Genomic DNA, 14,042 nt, shown 5'->3' with positions numbered 1-14,042 from the left:
TAAATACGATTTTTCATACATACATACCTAATTATTGTAAACAACAACATACTTATTACACAAAAAGAATAAAAAAATATCAAAGAAGTTAAATTCGGCTATGCCGAAGTTTATATACCCTTGCAGTCCTTGACAATAATAATTTCACATGTTCAAAATTTGTTTTCTGCAACTCAATTCATTAATATACAAACAAAACAATTTTACTCTTCATACTATGTACAATTTGTTCTTCTTCTTCCCTCATTCCCTAAGCAAAGCAACGCACGCATACACATACAGTTTATGTAGCGTTGCGTCTGTGTGTGTATGCATGTGCTCTGTTGATTTGATGATGACGTAGTAGGCAGCAAGCAGAGCTGCCGGCAGCGATTGAACCGATTTATATAGACTGTAACTTGTGTTCTATTTATCCGACGGACAGACGGACATGGCTATATCGACTTAGCTTCTCATGCTGATCAAGAATATATATACTTTATGGGGTCGGAAACGTCTCCTTCTGTGCGTTACAAACATCTGACCAATTTTATAATACCCTCTGCAAGGGTATAAAAAGAAAGGAATTTAGGAAAATTTAAGGGAGCATGAACAAATGAATAAACAATGTCAATCATCAATGAAACGTTAATAATAAAATAATTATAAGATTTTCAAACATTACCGATCATACTAATAACAAACAGAATATTATAAGTAATTTAAAAAAAAAAAAAAAAAAAAAAAAAAAAAAAACTATAAACTATAAACGAACGAAATCCATGTTCTTCAATATTTAAAAAGCATTGGCCTTAGCATTGATGTTATGTATAACCATTTAAATAATAATTTATTTTTTTTTTTTTTGCTTAAAATTATCCCAAAATTTATTTTTTCAACTAAAGAAGACAAAATCACAGAAATTTTAGCAAGACGAAATGTCAAAATTTCATCGCAAGAACATTTATATAGATTACTTGAAATAGATACATTTGTAAACCATACTAATGTAATATTTTACATAAAAATTCCAATGTTCAGAATTAAAGACTATAAATTCATTCATTATACCATTGCCAATGACAAGACTAAATATCTGAAAATACGTAAACATGTTATTTATAATAGATATAGTATTAAGCCTCTTAAAGATAAAATTATTTTTTTTTGCCCCAACGTGGGATACAAATTATCTACAAGGAATCATCAATGGCATTGTTGCCGAATAAAAATGATCATCCGTCAAACAAGACGGAGGTTTTAATTTTATAATAAAAACTAAAAGTAAATAAACACAGGGAAAAGTTACTCTTTTCCTCCAACACGACTTGGCCAAGATGTTAACTCGTACGTTGCTTTGCTTAGGGAATGAGGGAAGAAGAAGAACAAATTGTAGTATGAAGAGTAAAATTGTTTTGTTTGTATATTGATGAATTAAGTTGCAGAAAACAAATTTTGAACATGTAAAATTATTATTGCCAAGGACTGCAAGGGAATATAAACTTCGGCATAGCCGATGTTAGCTTCTTTGATATTTTTTATATTTTTCTCGTGAATTCCACAGATTGTGGAAATATACAAAAAGAGGGGTCGTATGTAGAGTTTTGTCCGCAAGAGCGGTTTTGTAAGAGCACCTTAAATAATCCAAATAATTTCTTCACTCTTTTCAACTCATCAATATGTATCCGCTATTTTCTTACTCTTTCTTACTCTAACTCTCACTCGCTTTGCAAAATATATTATTGATGCCTACCTGCTCACGAAGGCAACACGAGCCTATCTCTCTTTCCCTCATCAGTAATATGTGCGGAGGTTCCAAGAGAGGGAAAGAGAAAGCGAGTGTACATTTTGCAAACATACATATGTAGCGATGTCATAGCTTTCTAAGTTACTTCTCTCTACTTGTTTCGCCCAATGGCGTCGCACAGTGGGGCCTTCTGGCATTTAGCATTGCAAAAATCATAGCGTCTAAACCAATAAGGCGATTTCAAAAATTTAAAAAAGCATATGATAAAGAATACCTTAAGCTTTAAAATGAATGTTTGTCAAAAGTGCTGGGTATTCGTGGCGCTGAAATATTCAAGGTCAAAGTCAGAAAATATTTCCAAGCATGTTTTTCCTTTAAAAATGGATCGAAACCCGTTTTTTTTTAATCACAAATGGAATTTTTCATTGTTTTAGATGACTAGGTAACATTTTTTAATGTTTTAATTTGATTTTTTAACATAATTACAAAAAGAAAAAAAAAATTTTTTTAAATTTTTTTTTAGGTTAACTTTAAAAATTTGCTATTGATGGCTGATTTTCTTCAAAATAATTTTCAATATTGACATCAGTATCTAATAAACTCAACATTTCGGGACTATAGTTGCTATTTTCCAAGTCCTTTCGTGATCGCACGTGTCTCAGTGATGCAATAAGTGGGTCCGAAGAGGCTGCTAGCATGTTAAAAAGGTCTTCATTTTATCTAACACGAGAAGTTTTTAATGTATTCCTTGTAGTCCTTGTTTTTACGCTCCTGTGCTTCTTCGGATAGCTCTCCAAGTGGTAAACACTGATATTCAATTAAATCCTTTCCGTGAGCCAAAATCCTATGTACCGTTGGGGTAAGTTTTTTTTTTGCGGATACAATTCAGTCAAAAGATGAGCAGTCTTTGAAGTATATTCGGCAAATTTGTCACCATTTACCGTTTCCTTGCAATTTATAATATTCAAGATAACAGCCAACCTTTTAATAATCTCTTGACTAACACCTGTTATAAAAGATGTCACTTCATCATTTTCAAAAAATCTCCTTGAAGTATTTCCATCATTCGTGTTTCGGTATTACCCTTTTTGTATTAATTAGGTAAACAACTTAATATTTACATCCAATTAGGTAAACGGAAATAAAAACGACCAACCCACAAATAGGACAAACTTTTCATCAACTTAAATAACAAGTCTTGTCAATAATAAGTCTTGTCATTTTTTCCAAAGCAGATAATTAGTAATTTATCATTGTAGAAAGGCATATATGTAAACAGGTAGTATTTGCAAAACAGCATTACGCAATGTTATCATTTAAATACAAAGAAGCTACAGGCCAATACGCATGCGCTCTTCTTCTTCCTTATACCTGCAGCGCATTTTTTAGGCGAGGTTGCCTTAGTTTTATGGCTTACGCATCGCTGTCGCAGGTCTCCGCATATTGGGACTATATACATCTGATAGGTAAATATTTCACCTACCTAGTGTATATAGTCCGGTAGTGATACTAGTTGAGTCTTGCTAGTTTTATTCCATCAAAGTTCAAAAAATGCCAATATTTAGTACATTTTTTAAACGCTTCTAATTCAATAACTATTTAAGTAATTATTAAAATTTATGAAACATGCTATTAATAAAGAACATACTTTTCAGATAAAACCAAAAAATCCAAGATCGATTTTTGAAATCGCCCAATAATCAGTTTTAAAGTTGCGATTTTTTTTAAAAATTAGCATTTTTTCCTTTTCACTAAAAATGTCTCAACTTTGGGCGCCTCTAGCACCCATGAATCTCAACCGATTTCAAAAATTTTTCGGATTCATAATCTCTGAAGTATTTCCTATCGATTGCATATATCATTTTTGCCAAACGCGATTATGAAAAAACGTATTTTTGCAACGCTATCCGAGCAGAGGCCCAACTGTGCGTCGCTGCCATTTGGCTCTCTGCCATGAGCTTTCAAGCTGTTCCTTTGAGCGCAACCAATTGCAGAGAAGCTATTCAATCTTCATTGAGCCGTGTTTTTTTTTTTGAAGCTAGTTTTTGCCCGTTGAAATTTATCCATATTTTGGCACATTTTGTATGGGGAACATCATGGTTGGTGCAAAAAATGCAATTTTCTCGAAAACTGTATGAAACCACATAATGAAACTTGGTGGGGATATAGATGAATAAGTGAAATCCGGCATTCAATCTTCATTGAGCCGTGTTTTTTGGAAACGAGATACACGAAAGCGAAAAAAGGACTTTGTCAATATATGGAATGCTCAAAAACCCCCAAATCTGAATTAAAACCAAAATTTCATCTATTCTTAATAATTTCAGGCTTTATTTGTTTCAAATATGTTAATAAATAGCTGAAAAATTAAGAAATAAAAATACAGAAAACCTAACAGAGGGTTAACAGAGGACCGTCGCTAACTCGAGTTTAACAGTGTCGCTAACTTGACGGACATCCAGCTCTAATCATTTGCAAAATATAACTGAACAACATGAGCATGAACTTCATATCTAAAAACTGTGTAAGTATTTTTGGTTTTATTGTTTTATTGTAACTAATAATACTATTTTGTTTTTTTACAGGACGTCACCATCAACGGTGACACGGGCCAGCGGCGGGGAAAAAAACTTACAGCCATTAGACCACCCGTCATGGTACCGCGTGTGCCCAAAGCCAAGGTTAAGGCATCATCACCGCCACCAGCACCGGAAACACTGCCGCCGCCACCAATGCACAGTGGTTGGGCCTGTATGGAGCGAGCGGCCAAAAATACTTCTAGTGGAGATAAAATTCTGAAATTTTTTCCGAAATTCTATAAAAATACAGTAATTGTTAAAATATATATAAATCTTCCGTAAGTAAGCCCCTTCCGATATGCCACCCATGGTTATGGCCCCAAATCCCCATTTTTAAAAAAGTTGAATATATTTTAAATTTGTTGTAATATATTATGCTAAGTATGATTAAATATAAAATACTATTCTAACAAATCAAAAACAGATTTATTTAAAATTGATTTTTTTTTTTTTTTGGTAACTTTCGCTGTTCTGTAATAAAAGGATCTGACGTCAGCAATAGTCGATTAAATAAATCTTCATTTGTTGCCTGACGAGAAATCTTGCGGGTATGTTGCAGACGATATTTTTTAATGTCCTTATTCCTTGACTCAGTAGCTTCTTCTGACAACTCTCTAATAGAAAGTAAAGCATTTTCTATTATGTATGGGCCGTGAATTAAAATTTTATGAACGGTAGGTGGCAGATAGTACCAAGAATATGTCCTTGTAAGATCATTCGCTATATTAAGTGCGAATGCCTTAAATTTTTTTACATTAATTTGGTAACCAGAAGAGAGGTCTACATCCAGTTATTTCAGCCGAAAGGCACGCATTATTAAAAAAGTGTCTGGCAGTGTTTCCATCATTCGATGATCCAGACCCTCCAACTTTGGGCTTGTCGACTAACAATCCCATTTTTAAGCGAAATTCTGTTTGAATTTTTTTTTTCGCTCATTGACTTGCTCCTTTCCTTCAATGCATCTAACTTGCAAGACTTTGACATCAAGTCTATAAGCCAAATGAATAAAATATTTAAAAAATCTTATGTATGCATGAAGTGGTGACAATCCGAACTCATATCGATCCTTCTGAACTTCCCTTTGCATGCTTTCCTCTATGTTGTTCATCTCTGTGGGCTTCGCGTTGCATATATAGCATTTAGAGGATGAAGTTTGAGTTAAGGCATTACATATTTTGCCATCAACCATTGTTAATTGCAGCACATGATGAACATATACTGTCTTATTTCCAATAACAATATCTGTTGGAAGGAGCTTTTCTATTTGATTCTTAAAGTACTTTTCCTCTTCAATGCTCACTTCACTTGATTCCTTTTTCAACTGGAATCGCACAGGTCGACAATATCGAGTGGACGATGGTCGTGGATTTTTCCAGATAATCTTTGAGCTGTCTTCACTAAGTATCAGGGCAAGTGGGACATATGAAGTGACAAACATGTGGCTGTCTTCCAAGTTATTGTTCTCCACTTTCTGCTTATATTCATTGTGCCCGGAACTTCCGTCGAAGCCCCATTTCCCGATAAGTTTTAAGTTGTTCACGGGTTTACTGAGAGCATCGTCTATTACATTATCTTGCAACTTAACTATTCTCTTCGTGGTGTGGTCCAACAAACTTTGAAGCTCCACTTCAGCATGTGACTCGCTTACTGTTATTTTTTGGGGATAACATTTTTTTTTTTTCATTTAAGACACTCTCATAACCGCACAAGAGCTCTGCAGAAATTTTGCTGTTAACAAATTCTCTAATGAGAATATATTGATGCTTCGTTAAATTGGCATCCATGATTAGGGAGACAACTTCAGCAGCACTTGCAGGTACAATTGTCAATTGTCCTTGGTCAGAAGAGCGCAGAACGTCAGCAAACGGCTCATCGATTTTGGCTATCTCAGCGATCCGTCTTCTCTTTGTTCGGGATGAGCAGTCTGAATAATTTGTCTTCGGACGACCACCGTCAATATTGCTTCCAGGTGGAGTATGCAACTCACATTTAAATTTAAATGAGTCATTTTTTCCAAGCCAATCAGACTGCTTTTCCAAAACGAACGATTTAATTCGACGGCATTCACGCCAAAATGTTGATATTTGTTTGCAACAGTAACTAACGCGATTTTGTAATTCCTCCAAGTACGAAGATCCAATATTGTATCCTTCTTTTTTCAATCATTAATTTTAAAGATTGAGATATGTATGCGCCGAATCTTCTCTGGATTTGTACCGGGCTCGGAACACCACTTATCAAATATGAACTTACGACTCAATTCACATTCAAAAAAATCTCCTGTACAAAAATTTAAAATAATACAAATTTAAAATAAAAATACAACATAAAAACAAACAAAAAGAACAAATACAGACATCAATCACAAAAACATTCAGCATAACGCAGAAAAGAGACGAAGACGATAATCACAACACACAGCACAAGAATGCACAGTTAGACAGACGAAAAAGACACCGAAAACGTCGAAGTCGCATAATTCTAGGAAAGATTGCGCGGCAACTTGCAACAACTAGCAGCTAAATTTTACATATTATAATCTTTAAATTTGGACAAATTTATTGAAGTCAATTTGATTGTTAGCTACGATTAGCTTCATAACTAAAAGCTTAAGTGAAATTTAAGTATACACACGAATTAGTAAAGAAATTGAACATATGTATATTACATTAATATTTACAAATAAAAGTAACTTGCAGAGAACATAAAAATAATTTTAAATAATAGCTAATACCTTTATTAACAACATTCAAAACTTCCATTGTTATAAAACGACTTTTTAAATACTTTATTTAATTTTAAGTTTTTTGTTCTCTTTGTTGTACTCACGCTGCAAAACGAGTAAAATTTCATGCTTTGTGTTTAACAGTTATTTTTGAAGAGAACAGCTGGCACAGTGTCGAAAAAAGAGCTGATTAAAAAAGTTTGATCTGTTTTGAAATAGAGTTGCCACATTTTAAGCAAAAAATTTAACTTTTTTTTTTTTATTTTTGGCCTATGGGGCAGACCACTGTGCAATGGAACCAACGGCTAAATTGGTAGAGCTAACGAAAAAAAATGAAAATTAATAAAATTTAAAAAAGAAATCTGTATTTTGAAGTTTTTATATGTACCATACACCCATAGGGTGAAATTGTACATTAAAGTCGCTAAAATGTATGTAACAGGCAGAAGGAAGCTTCTCCGACCCTATAAAGTATATATATTCTTGATCAGGATCAACAGCCGAGTCGATCCGTCTGTCTGTATGAACCAGCAGATCTCGGAGTCTATAAGAGCTAGAGCCACCAGATTTTGTATGTATACTCGTGTAGTATGTAAATGTATAGAGTTAATTGGAATTTCGCCCACGCCCCCTTTCGCCCCCGGAATTCACATTCAACTGTTAGATATATGTACATATATATTTGTTTAGTTAGCGCGCAGAAACTAATTGTTCAAACTAGCTTGATAGACGCGCAGATATTGGCTATTTAAAAATTTTGCCACACCCACTTCCGCCCCCGAAAATTAAACAAAACTGATTTTATCATAAACTAACAAAGCTAAAGTCACCAAATTTAGTATGTACTGGCTAAGCATACGCGCAGAGTATACATATATATTTTCATGCCAGAAAAAACCAATTTCCTCCTGTAGTTTTTTGACTATCGCAATCAAATTCGGCAGTCTAATTAATCTTATCTTATTTCTACCAAACTACCAAATTTTATTAAAATCGGACTAGAAACGAACTATGAACGTATTTAACTAAGCGGCGCTAGAGTGCTCGTGTGTTTGTAAAAACAATTTAATAGACATACATTTGGTTTTCGAAACTTAAAATATTTGTTTCACTTGGTGTATGGTATACCCAAATCGGCGAGTCGACTTACTTAATTTTATTTGTCGTGAGAAGGGGAGGGTAGAAGATGGCGTGAGTTGCTCTTACTGAGAAATATCAAAGAAGCTAACATCGGCTATGCCGAAGTTTATATACCCTTGCAGTCCTTAACAATAATAATTTTACATGTTCAAAATTTGTTTTCTGCAACTCAATTCATCAATATACAAACAAAACAATTTTACTCTTCCTTCATTCCCTAAGCAAAGCAACGCACGCATACACATACAGTTTATGTAGCGTTGCGTCTGTGTGTGTATGCATGTGCTCTGTTGATGACGTATGACTGTCTACTACAGCAAGCAGCGCTGCCGGCAGAGCTGGGAGCAGAGCAGCGATTATTATATTGACTGTAACTTGTGTTATATTTATCCGATCCGATTCAAATTTTGGGATCTGGGATTGGGATTGGGTTTTATATCTAATATTATCACATACATATGTAAATTTCATAGCGATACTCCAATTTTTGTGAAAATGTTTGCTCTGGGGCTATATGATATAGTAGTCCGATTCTATTAATTCTCATACTTGATCTCCGCCAGATACTAAAAAGCACAGAAACAAAATTTCAGCCCGATAGCTCTTAAGATGGCTGACTAAAACGCATACGCACGGACGGATAGACGACAGACAGGCTATATCGACTCAGCTTCTCATGCTGATCAAGAATATATATACTTTATGGGGTCGGAAACGTCTCCTTCTGTGCGTTACAAACATCTGACCAATTTTATAATATCCTCTGCAAGGGTATAAAAATAGGCTTCAGTGCCGTAAGGGTTACATCAGTTTGAATGTCATGATCGCGAGTTTCGACTGTCGTTAAATTGTATTACATACATACATAACAAAATTATTAATTTTTCTTTGCATAAAATTTTTGCGCGGCAAAGGAATTCCACAAACTCCTATAAGAAGCTGGTGAGCTTAATTCCTGGCGACTAAGGGACTCAGGGTACTGCCCATAAGCAAACAAAGTGCAATAATGTCAGATGTTTGTAACGCCCAGAAGGACTATATATGTATATATATGTATAAGTATATATATTCTTAATCAGCATGAGAAACTGAGTTGTGCAAATCAACTTCACGCCGCCAACTTAAGAACTATCGGGATGATACTTGATATTTGGGATACTCATAACGCGGAGCAGATAAGGTATGAAGAAGCTCTAGAAGAAACATTTTCATAAAAATTGGAGTATCTTCATAAAATTTACTATGATGATAGTATTGGATGTAAAAACTCAGATTCCAAAATTTGAATCTGATCGGATAAATAGAACACAATTGTGTTCTTAAGTTACAGTCAATATAAATCGGATCAACAGCTGCCGGCAGCGCTGCTTGGTGCCTACTACGATATAGTCATGTCCGTCTGGCCGTCCGTGCGTATGCTTTACTCAACCACCTTAAGAGATATCGGGCTCTGCCGGCAGCGCTGCTTGCTGTCTACTACGTCATACCCCTTCAGTACCGTTCATCGGGGAATCGCCGGGGATGTCGCTTGTCCCCGGGACATGTCGCTTGTCCCCGGGGACAAACTGGCGACACTCCTATTAAAAATGCGGCGACATTTAACATTGCATATCCTAGCTTTCAAGACCGGAACGACAACCCAGGGACAGTTGTCGCTCCAGTCGCCAAGACAATGTGCACAAGACCATTGAGTGACAGTGGGGAATCCCCGCAACGCAATCCCAGACGCAACGCTACATGTAATGTGTGTGTATGCGTGCGTTGCTTTGCTTAGGGAATGAGGGAAGAAGAAGAACAAATCGTAGTAAAAGGAGTAAAATTGTTTTGTTTGTATATTGATGAATTGAGTTGCAGAAAACAAATTTTGAACATGTAAAATTATTATTGTCAAGGACTGCAAGGGTATATAAACTTCGGCATAGCCGATGTTAGCTTCTTTGATATTTTTATACCCTTGCAGAGGGTATTATAAAATTGGTCAGATGTTTGTAACGCACAGAAGGAGACGTTTCCGACCCCATAAAGTATATATATTCTTGATCAGCATGAGAAGCTAAGTCGATATAGCCATGTCCGTCTGTCCGTCTGTCCGTCTGTCCGTCGGTGCGTACGCGTTTTACTCAGCCATCTTAAGAGCTATCGGGATGAAATTTTTTTGGGAGCTTTTTTTTACCCGGGTGAGATAAAGTATGAAAATCTTTGGGATCGGACTACTATATCATATAGCTCTGGAACAAAAATTTTTGCAAAAATTGGAGTATCCCCATGAAATTTACCAATATAATAGAATTTGATATAAAATCTCAGATCCCAAAATTTGACCCTGATCGGATAAATAGAACACAAGTTACAGTCTATATAAATCGGTTCAATCGCTGCCGGCAGCTCTGCTTGCTGCCTACTACGTCATCATCAAATCAACAGAGCACATGCATACACACACAGACGCAACGCTACGTAAACTGTATGTGTATGCGTTCGTTGCTTTGCTTAGGGAATGAGGGAAGAAGAAGAACAAATTATACATAGTATGAAGAGTAAAATTGTTTTGTTTGTATATTAATGAATTGAGTTGCAGAAAACAAATTTTGAACATGTGAAATTATTATTGTCAAGGACTGCAAGGGTATATAAACTTCGGCATAGCCGAATTTAACTTCTTTGATATTTCTGATAAAAACTGTGCATAAAGTTCTCGGGTAAGCAAAAGTCTCCACGGCTCAATACAGTTTAAATGCCAGAATGATCAATAGACTTTTTAAAATGTGTGAGAAGTTTTATAAAGAATGTGTGAGAGGTTTTCGAGAAATTTGTAAAAGTATGTTTGTTCAGCAAAGGCAATTCGCCGCTCAATTCGATTTTTGCCATTCGGCCAAAGCCGATAGACAAGTGTCGAGCGCCTTATCGCTGAAGTAGGGGTTCAGGCAAATATGTATGGTGCCGCTGATATAGGGGGGTAACTCGAAGAAAGGGCCCGCTAATATTACTCGAAATGAAGTAGAGCAATTTATCGGCATGGTCACATACATACATGTCATTAGTGCAATTACCATCTTCAAGACTCCATATACGACTCTTGGTCAAGTATTTATACATGGCACCATGACTTGCAACAGATGGGAAACTATAAAACGTTTTCTTCACATCAACAATAATGACGATATGAGGTTGGCAGGTGAAGCCGGGTGTGACAAGCTATTCAAGATTCAACCGGCGCTAGGAATGGATGCGCTGATCTTAGGGTGGAATTTCCTCAGGATTATGAACACAGAAATATCGTGTGGAGGCCACAAAGTGCGAATACCGACAGTAAGGCGAATACAGGGCAGGCTGGTAGAAAGAATATCCATCATAGTGACTCAGAATGGTGAGCAACAAGAAATACAAAGTTTTCTAAGTCAGGAGTTGAAGGAATTAGGGAAAGTTAAGGGACTGTCAAAGGTGGGGATACATCGTATAACGATGAAGGACGATATCCCAATAAAACAAAGGTATTACCCGAAAAATCCAAAAATACAAGGAGAAATCGACGCACTGTTGACAATGTTATGCATAGAACCATCGCAAAGCCCATATAGCTCACCCATAGTGATGGTGAAAAAGAAACAGACAGGCAAATGGAGATTATGTTTAGATTTTAGACAGATTAACGCAAAATCTATAAAGGATGCATACCCAATGCCACGCATCGACTACATCTTGAATCAACTACGCGAAGCAAAATTCATAAGCAGCTTAGATCTGAAGGACGGATACTGGCAGATTCCGTTAGAAGAGAAAAGTAGTAGTAATAGTGATAGTGAGCAAAACAATCAAAGAACACATGAATCATCTACAAGAAGTGTTCAGGAGATTGAAAGAAGCAAACTAAAGAATTAATGCTGAGAAGTGCCAATTCTTCAGAAAAGAGCTAAAGTTTCTAGGCCACTTGGTGACAGAAAACGGCAACGGACCAAGAAAAGGTGGCCGCAATAGCCCAACTAGAACCACCAACTTGCACAAAGGAATTACGCCAGTACTTAGGAGTGGCATCTTGGTACAAACGGTTCGTACCGGGTTTTGCAGCACTAACACACCCATTAAACGAACTCCTAAAGAAAAGAACAAAGTGGCACTGGAACGAGGAGCATCAGGCAGCATTCGATGTAAAGGAAAGGCTGACGAGTGGCCCGGTATTGGCGTGTCCAGACTTCACAAAAATGTTCGTGCTCCAGACATGGCGTTGAAGTGGTTGAATAGTATAGAGAGCCCGACAGGCCGTATAGCCCGATGGGCACTGGAACTGCAACAATATGATTTCGAAATAGCATATCGAAAGGGTAAATTAAACATTGTCGCCGATGCTTTGTCAAGACAACCAATGGAAGGGTGCAAAAGAATAGTAGACAATGGTGCCAGATTACGACAAGCAAACAAAGAGTGTGGGTGGATTCAAGACATAATGGGAAAAATAAAACAACAACCACAGAAATATCCGGATTACATTATAGAAAATAGCCAGGTATACAGGAACATTCCGCACAGAGCAGGCCAAGAAGAAGTGGTATCATGGAAACTATGTGTGCCAAAAACGGTACGGAATCAAGTAATGGCCGAAAACCACACTGCGACAACGGCAGGGCATACAGGAAGCAGGCGAACTATTGCCAGAACTGCATCAAGATATTACTGGCCAGGAATGCAACGAGATATCAGGACGTTTGTAGGACGTTTGTACGATATGCCAACAATACAAACACAGTCAACAGCAAGCAGCGGGAAAGATGCTAACACAAATACCGGAAGAACCATGGGCCACAGTATGCGCTGACTTTGTGGGGCCATTGCCAAGATCGAAACACGGAAATTAGATGCTACTAGTAATCATTGACAAATTTTCGAAATGGACAGAACTGATACCTATGCGGAAGGCAACTGCAGAGAATCTAATTAAGGCCTTTCGAGAGAGGATACTATCTAGATTCGAAGCTCCGAAAGTGGTGATAAAGGACAATGGAGTTCAATTCACTAGCAGAATATTCAAAAAAATGCTAGATGAATGGGGATGCCAACACCAACTGACAGCACCGTACACACCACAAGAAAATCCAACCGAGAGAGCAAATAGAACAGTAAAAACAATGATTGCACAGTTTACGGGGGAAAATCAACGCAACTGGGATGAAAGTTGGCCAGAAATAACACTAGCGGTAAATACAAGCCAATCAGAGTCAACCGGATTTACGCCAGCGTATGTAATACAGGGGCGTGAACCAAGAATGCCGGGTGCAATATACGATAGTGTCACGACAGGCACAGGCAAGCAAATGATACCACCAGAGGCGAAGGTGAAACAAATGCAAGAGCTGTTCAAACTAATACGGCGTAATCTGGAGACGGCTGCACAGGATCAGGCTCGGCATTACAATCTAAGACGAAGAGAATGGAGACCAATAATTGGAGCAACAGTATGGGCAAAAGAACACCACCTTTCAAATGCTGCAGAAGGATTTGCAGCAAAGCTGGCACCAAAGTTTGGAGACCCATATGAAGTGATAGGTTTCTTGTCTCCTGTCATATGCAAATTACGGCACAAAGAAACGGGAAAAAGCAGACAAGCACATATCAGCCAGATGAAGCAACAAATATGCGAGGAAGAGGATGGCAAGAAAGTAGATGAGCAATGAGTATCGACGACTCTAATGACATGGCAGCGAGAAATCTGCACAGACCGGCCGGCTGAACAGAGAACTCAAAAACATCACATAGAGCTGAAATCTCAAAGTACATCGTATCAAAAAAAAAAAAAAAAATGGGAACAGCAAAATAACAAAGTCGCAAACCACATCTCGAAGTAAGATGAAGATATGCAAATATCGTAACGATACTTATA

Source organism: Drosophila tropicalis, unplaced genomic scaffold (genome assembly GCF_018151085.1).
Source record: "Drosophila tropicalis isolate 14030-0801.00 unplaced genomic scaffold, ASM1815108v1 contig_108, whole genome shotgun sequence".
NCBI classification, from domain to species: domain Eukaryota; kingdom Metazoa; phylum Arthropoda; class Insecta; order Diptera; family Drosophilidae; genus Drosophila; species Drosophila tropicalis.
The sequence above is the reverse complement of the archived record's forward strand: the minus strand, read 5'-3'. Positions refer to the sequence as shown.